Source organism: Sander vitreus, chromosome 7 (assembly GCF_031162955.1).
Source record: "Sander vitreus isolate 19-12246 chromosome 7, sanVit1, whole genome shotgun sequence".
Lineage (NCBI taxonomy): Eukaryota > Metazoa > Chordata > Actinopteri > Perciformes > Percidae > Sander > Sander vitreus.
Window position 1 is genome coordinate 9071571 of NC_135861.1, and position 7858 is coordinate 9079428.

Here is a 7858-nt window from a genome sequence, read left to right on the forward strand (position 1 = left end):
CGCATCCAGGTTACCACCCAGAACGTGACGTCTGACCTCTATATCTGTCCAGCTAGCTAGCAACACTAGCTACAGTTAGCTAAATCAACCTGTTAAATACAAAACAATAACTCTTTTTTGTGAATACACAGATTATACCTAAAATACCAAGACTTAATGCTTTTTTAATGTTTAAGAATTTGTAAAATGCTGGTGAACATTTAAATAGCATGTTCATATTTAAAACACAAATGTAGAGAAAGCTAGCTGATGAATCATGTAATTTCACTCCAGAAGCCTGCATGGAGCCTGGCTGACAAACAGACTTAACATGTTATGAATGAAAGAGATATTAATCATAAAATGCAGCCAAACAGCTATCTTACTGTGCAATAAACATATAGGCAAATAATTAGCTAAATTACAAGATAAATCTGAACCGGGCTCTATGTATTAAAAGAATTACAGATAATTTTGAAGCAAGCAGGTGTAAACATTAAAGATTCTGCTTATTTCACTCTTATTCAATCAGCACAACTGTGCTGGTAAACATTTAAAGGGTCGGCTCACCCGAATCATAGAAAAACATGTCTTTTATTGCCTATCGCTAATGGTAATAGAAATGCTGATAATTTGCCCAGAGTTTAAGATATCTGTCTCTGAGATTTATTCTCTTACCTCAATAGCCTCTGGATAATTCACAGAACACAGCATCAACAGTTTTTATAGGGACTTTTTTTCTTGCTAGAAAATAGTTTCTGTGCAAACTGTTTATTGAACCCACAACGTAAAAGCCAATACTTGTTGCTTACATATGAGAGGTAGACACAAGAAAAGGCTGATTATAAGGCCAACACTGCTTTTACTCACCTTGACAGAGGATGGCTGACCCTCCTCAATCTGGTCCTGCGCTACTGTCATGGGATGGTGGGGCTCTGTCGGGAATCACACACACAAATACTGGTGTTGGATTCATGCTCTATGTGTGTGTGTTTGTGTGTGTGTTTGTATTCATTGATGCGCATCGGCCAGGGGTCAAGTGAGGCTCTAAATGGATGAGAGACAGAGAGAGAGAGAGAGAGAGAGAGAGCGAGTGTTGAATTCTCATCCAGTCATTTAACTGGAGCCCCTCTGCATACTTATCTTGTCACCGACACACACTGTTTAAAATTGCTGGTGATGAGGATCATATGAATGATGAGAGGAAATTAAGCAGAGTACATAGCGATGGAGAATTAACATCATTAAAATGTCAGTGGACACACACACACACACACACACACACACACACACACACACACACACACACACACACACACACACACACACACACATATTTGCAGCAGGAATACAAACACATGCCTGGGGTTTCCCCTGGGAGGTGTTATCAAGACAATTGGCTGTCACTATGGAAACACGACAGCAACAGGAGGGGAGTGATCCCCTTCCATTTACTTAAGTCACGATCGCCAGAACACACACACACACACACACACACACACACACACACACACACACACACACACACACACACACACACACACACACACACACACTGGTGCACAGGGCTGTATCTGGTCTCTGGCCTCATGAAGTGCTATTAGCAGGTCAAGAAACCCATCAAGACCCCAGAACCAATCCACTGTCTTTGTGGGGTTAAATCCCACCCTGACTTACATCACACACACACGCACACATGCACGCACGCACGCACGCACGCACACATACGCACGCACGCACGCACGCACGCACGCACGCACGCACACACACACACACACAGACTTGAACACGGATACACACTCCTGTTGTTGTCTTAGCCGTCTGTCTGTAGCCTCACAGCTGCCTTCCCTCTTTCTTCCCAGATTGAAAGCGCTGCTCTCATCACCCTCCACGTTGTTAAAAGGGACCCTTCCTGAACAAAAGCAGACTGTCTCACAAAATATTGTCACACTGCATCACAGATTCAGGCTGCAAATGTGTGAGTGTGTGACATGGTGTTAAATGTCATATACTAACAAAATAACATGTAGATTGTTCTGGAGGTATCACAGAAAGCTGGTACACCGAAATCACCTTTTTTTTATTAGATCTATTGCTACAACAAATAAGTGCTTTTGTTCGTCCTAAAAAAGGTCCTTCTGCCAGATGAGGCATCATTATTTTATCCAGACAACAAACACCACATACTTTCTCTCTGTCCCTGCTTGGAAATAATCCAAGCAGGGACAGGGACAGGGAGAAAATATGAGAGAGAAAATTGCAACTCAAGTCACAGATGACGAGCTTCGGATGGAGCTGTTATGTCCTAAAGCCACAGTTACTGTTTGCTGATCCTCACAATCCCTATCATCAACCTCCTGCACCCCAAGTCTCATTTCTAAAGCAATCTCCATGGAGTCACTCAAGATCCAGTGAAGCTTGGAAATAGCAGATGAAAACTAGTTTTTCAAATGAATGCTTTCAGAATGCAGAATGTGTCCTCTGCATCAGTTTCATCCTTCCTATGATGGATTCACATGCAGAGACTTCTGCTAGGCTAAAAAGGTGGTTGTCGACACCTCAACGATCCCGTTACTTTCATTTACTGTTATTTTCTAGATTCTCACATGCAGAGCTATCCCTCAAAAGCTTGATGTAACTTTCTACAACAGCCCTCAAGTGTTTGTTGGCTGCTGTCAACACTTCCTGACACACACACACACACACACACACACACACACACACACACACACACACACACACACACACACAGACCTGGACACAAACAGGTGGACTGACCTTTGTGACCTTTGCAGAGGCAGGCACCCATGGTGTCAGGATGGCTTGGTGGCGGTTATCTATTCACCATGGTGGCTTGAGGTTGAGGTGTGGGTGAAAGGGAGGAAGAAAAGGAAAGAGGAAGGGAAAAAAGAGGTATCAGTCAGCAGAGGAGCAGAGATAAGTGAGGAGCTGAGGCAGGGGGAAAGTAAAAGAGGATGCCAGATGAAATGCAGGCTGATGTCTGACTTCTCTGTATACGAGGAGAGAGGTGAGAGAGCGCCACAGACAAAGTGTGGGGAGGGGGGACAGAGAGAGAGAGAGAGAGAGAGAGAGAGAGAGAGAGAGAAAATTGGGGAGAAAGCATGAATGCCTGTTTGCTGACGATTTCGAATCTCCTCCCCTCTATTTTTTCTTCTATTCTCCTCCCACTTTATTATTCCTCTCCATCCTACTGTATCTCAATTTGAATGTAGGGCTTGATGACGGAGCTATATCTTGGATATTTTAATTGTATTCTATTCTAACCTTGCTTTACAGTAGACAATAATGTCTACTTGTTGCTACCAATGTACAGTGTATTACTGGGCAGTATCACCTATCTTTATAGGGCTTTGTAGGGTTTCACTAACAAAACCACACCATTGTTCAGTATAAAAGTAGTTTAATTTGGAAGGATGTACGGTGGGATGATTAGGGTTGAGGGGAGGGATGAAAAGGGTTTAAGTCCAGTATCTTCTTGTTATAAGGGGATGGTGTTAACTGCTGAGCTGTTGTGGTGCCCTACTAGACAGGAGACAAAAAGGGTTTGGGAGTGAGAGAGGGTTAGACACACACATACATAGGTCCTGACAGGTGATTGTATATTTGACTCACAGGTCGGTCAATTAGAGAGGCGCAGATGATTTGAATTAGAGGGAGAGAGGAGTGTGGTCTTGTTTCTCAGTTATAATAACTCAGTTTAAAATGTTCTAATACTGTTGGCAAAACAATACAGTCTTTTGAAACCTGACATGAAAAAATATTGAAATGTTTTTCTCAAAATCAATGATTAATTAAAAATGAATGAATGAATAATGAAAAAACTAACTTTTAAAAAAATGTATATATATATATTAGGGCTGTCAGCGTTAACGCGTTAATCACGATGCGATTAAGGGTCGATGCAATAAAAAAAATCTAATCGCATTAATCTCATGCCGGCATTTATTGATTTATTTTACACTTCACTGGGCTTAGCGTTGTGCCTAACAGGCTACTATTTTGACCCTTTGCAGCACCGTTACTTATCATCAAGCTGTCACTTCCTCGTAACACATCCTTCTACTGCAGGCTGCAGGCATGATGGAGAAACACAGCAGCAATAACTCTGAATGGAGCTTTTTATTTTCCAAAACTCCCGGACGGCTCGTAGACAAGTCGAAAGCCATATGCACGTTGTGTAAAGCCGAATTAAAATATCACCGAAGCACGTCAAGCTTGAGCTACCACCTACGGAGCTAAGCATAGTAGTACAGTTAACGTGATGCTACCTGCTAGCGGGCTAAACGGGTGGCAACTAACTGCAGACCTGTCAGCATCGTAGAGGACTCGGGTCTTAAAGACGTACTATGGTTGACCTGTCTCATTGGCGTCGAGGGAGACAGCAGTTTCACCATACACATAGAACAGGGAGAAAGCAGCCACACTGGAACTGCTGCAAGGTGCTGCAAACGCTGTCTCATTAACCGGTGATCATTGGACGTCAGTGAGTAATCAACATTATTTAGGAGTTACTAAACACTATATTGACTCTAGTAAGGATAGGGATTTTTAGTTTTTTAGTTAGGTACTTGGAGGAATTGTGCAATAATGACAGATTCACACATTTTTCTTTTGTTTACAGTAAATAAATAATTATAAATCTGAAAATCAAGTTCATAAAGTCACTTTCTTTGCATTCATTTGATTCCCAATCAAGATACACTGGTAACAATTGCTTTCCATTGTTAATATGTACTTAAAAACTGTTCTGAAATGCAAAATAATAGAATTTTAATCATGTGATAAAATATGCGATTAACTATAGACATTCAGCGATTAATCGCGATTAAAATTTTTTAATCGTTTGACAGCCCTAATATTTATATATATTTCAGGTTTTAGAAGATGTTTTCATATGTCAGAATGGGCTTTCCTGTATGAATTATATGAACAAGCAAAATCTGATCATTATGTGATTTGTTTTTTAAATGTATTTTGCTTATCAAATAGATTTTAGTCGAGATTATAATATCAATCAATTAATCAAGTGCTATATAAATAAATGTTGATTGAATATTATAATTTATTATTATGTTTCTGCTCCATAAACTGTGAGCTGAATCTTGAATTTCTAGTATTCACTGAATAAAAGTCAACAAATAGACTCGATAACACCCCACACCTTTATACACACGCAAACACAATTCAATTCAATTCTATTTATAGTAACAAATCATAACAAGAGTTATCTCAAGACACTTTACAGATAGAGTAGGTCTAGACCACACTCTCTAATTTACAAAGACCCAACAATTCCAGTAATTCCCCCAAGAGCAAGCATTCAGTGTGACAGTGGCGAGGAAAAACTCCCTTTTAGAAAGAAACCTCGGCCAGACCCAGGCTCTTGGTAGGTGGTGTCTGACGATGCTGGTTGGGGGTGTGATGAACAGTGGCAATAACAGTCACAATAAAGATAATGGAACAATGACCAGAAATAGTAGTCGAGTAGTTCATGGCATAGCAGGGCACTGCAGGATATAGCATGGCAGAGCATAGCTGGACGTAGCAGGATGCAGCAGGGTGCAGCAGGATGCAGCAGGACACTGCAGGGCACCGCAGAGCATAGCAGGGAGTGCAGCAGGACCACAACGACAGCTGCAACCATGATCTTGGTGCCACCCTAATCCAAGGAAACATGCTGGGCAAGAAAAAAACATAAGGACTCCGGGGAAAAGGCTCCCCAGAGCTAGGTTAGTATCAAGCATTTCTGGGATATGGATGCACACAAATGGAAAGAGAGAGGAGAGAGAAGCTTTTTTATTATATTATTGATTATATGGTGAATGAATCAGATGACTATGAGAAGAGCAGGTGGGCCGGGTTAGGCGGACGCTGCATTTCCTTACTCCCTAACTACAAGCTTTATCGAAGAGGAGAGTTTTAAGTTTACTCTTAAAGGTGGTGACGGTGTCTGCTTCCCGAACCCAGACTGGGAGCTGGTTCCACAGGAGAGGAACCTATATCTTTGGATAATGAGGTTCAGAGGTGTTTAGGGCCCAGCACAATAGCTTCAATAGCTTCAGTTTTGTCTGAGTTTAACATCAGAAAATTGTAGCACATCCATCATTTTATATCTTTGATGCATGCTTGAAGTTTGGCTAACTGTTTCATTTCATCTGGCTTAATTGATAGGTATAATTGGGTGTCATCCGCGTAACAATGAAAGTTAACTGAGTGTTTCCTAATAATATTGCCTAGAGGAAGCATATATAAGGTGAATAGAATTGGTCCAAGCACTAAGCCTTGTGGAACGCCATGGCTAACTTTGGCGTGCCTGGAGGAATCTCCGTTAATATTAACAAATTGAGATTGATCAGATAAATAGGACTTAAACCAGCTTAGTGCGATTCCTTTAATGCCAACTAAGTATTCCAGCCTCTGTAAGAGGATGGTATGGTCAATAATGTTGAATGCAGCACTAAGATCTAGTAAGACACACACACACACACACACACACACACACACACACACACACACACACACACACACACACACACACACACATGCACACACATACTAGAGTCTGGATCGGGCCGAATTTTTCTGTCCGAACCTGGCCCGCGTCCGACGGAACCGTGACCGAGCCCGGCCGAGCCCGACAGGCATCAAGAGATTTATGTCCGAGCCCGACCCGAGCCCGACACCGTTGTAATCTCATTTTTTTTCTCATACTAATGACACATGTACGTTTGTTTGTGTGGAAAGCTTTTATTAAACAACTGTAGGAAGGCATTCAGAAATGTCAACAGATGAGCGCATCAGCGCACAAGCGCACGTTAATAAGCTGTTAAAATGTTCAATGTGTTAACCTTCACTGCTTGCTTCGTTTCCGACCGTGATCAGAAAACCAGGGGAGACTCGGTACCTCCAAGGCCGCCATTATAACATGAATAACTCTGCTCCGGTCGCATTTACACGTCTGCTCCTCTTTCTATATCTCTCTTCTGACCAGCTTCCACATAGACACATACACACACAGACACATGAGCTCTCTTAAAGGAGCCACAGCACCATTTTTCAACAAATCACACTGATGTGACCGAGCCTGGCCCGAACCCGACCATAATTTCTAAATATCTGTCCGAACCCGGCCCGGCCCGTCGGGTACCACACACACACACACACACACACACACACACACACACACACACACACACACACACACACACACACACACACACCATGAAACAATCACACACAGTCCTGTGTGACTGCTGATATACTCTAACCAGGGCTTTGCTGACATCACCCGCCGCAACAGTGCCCCTGCCTCCTTCATGGGGAAAAACCTGTTGCCATGTCAACCAAGCCATTCCATGTTTTAGAAGCTATTCTAAAATGAATTAGCCAGAAAAAAGGAGGCAAAGAAACATTATTTGATGGGCAGGGAAGGATGGTGCTGATAACGTTAGCAAAACGACATCAGCATTCAAAGAAATCTCAATAAGATAGAGATCTCAATAAGAAAGAGCTGTGTGTTGATACAAGTTTATTTTCCCTTTAAAATAACCTCTTTTCCTTTTCTTTGCCCTTGGGATATATGAATATAGGCTTACTCTTACAGTAATGTCAGAACTTCTCACTATATCCACAAAATGGATGGGAGTTAGGGGAGTCAACAATCAGAGGTTTGAAAATTAAATAACAAAACTTTAGCGATAAATGTGCAGCAAGCCTTAAATGAGGTACTCGCAACTATTTTCAAACTGATCAGAAGAAAAACAGAAGAACAACAATCATATAAATATTATTTCTATGACAATACAGATCATACATATTCCTTTAATTTTTTAAGTTTTGTCACAAGGAAACCTGCATG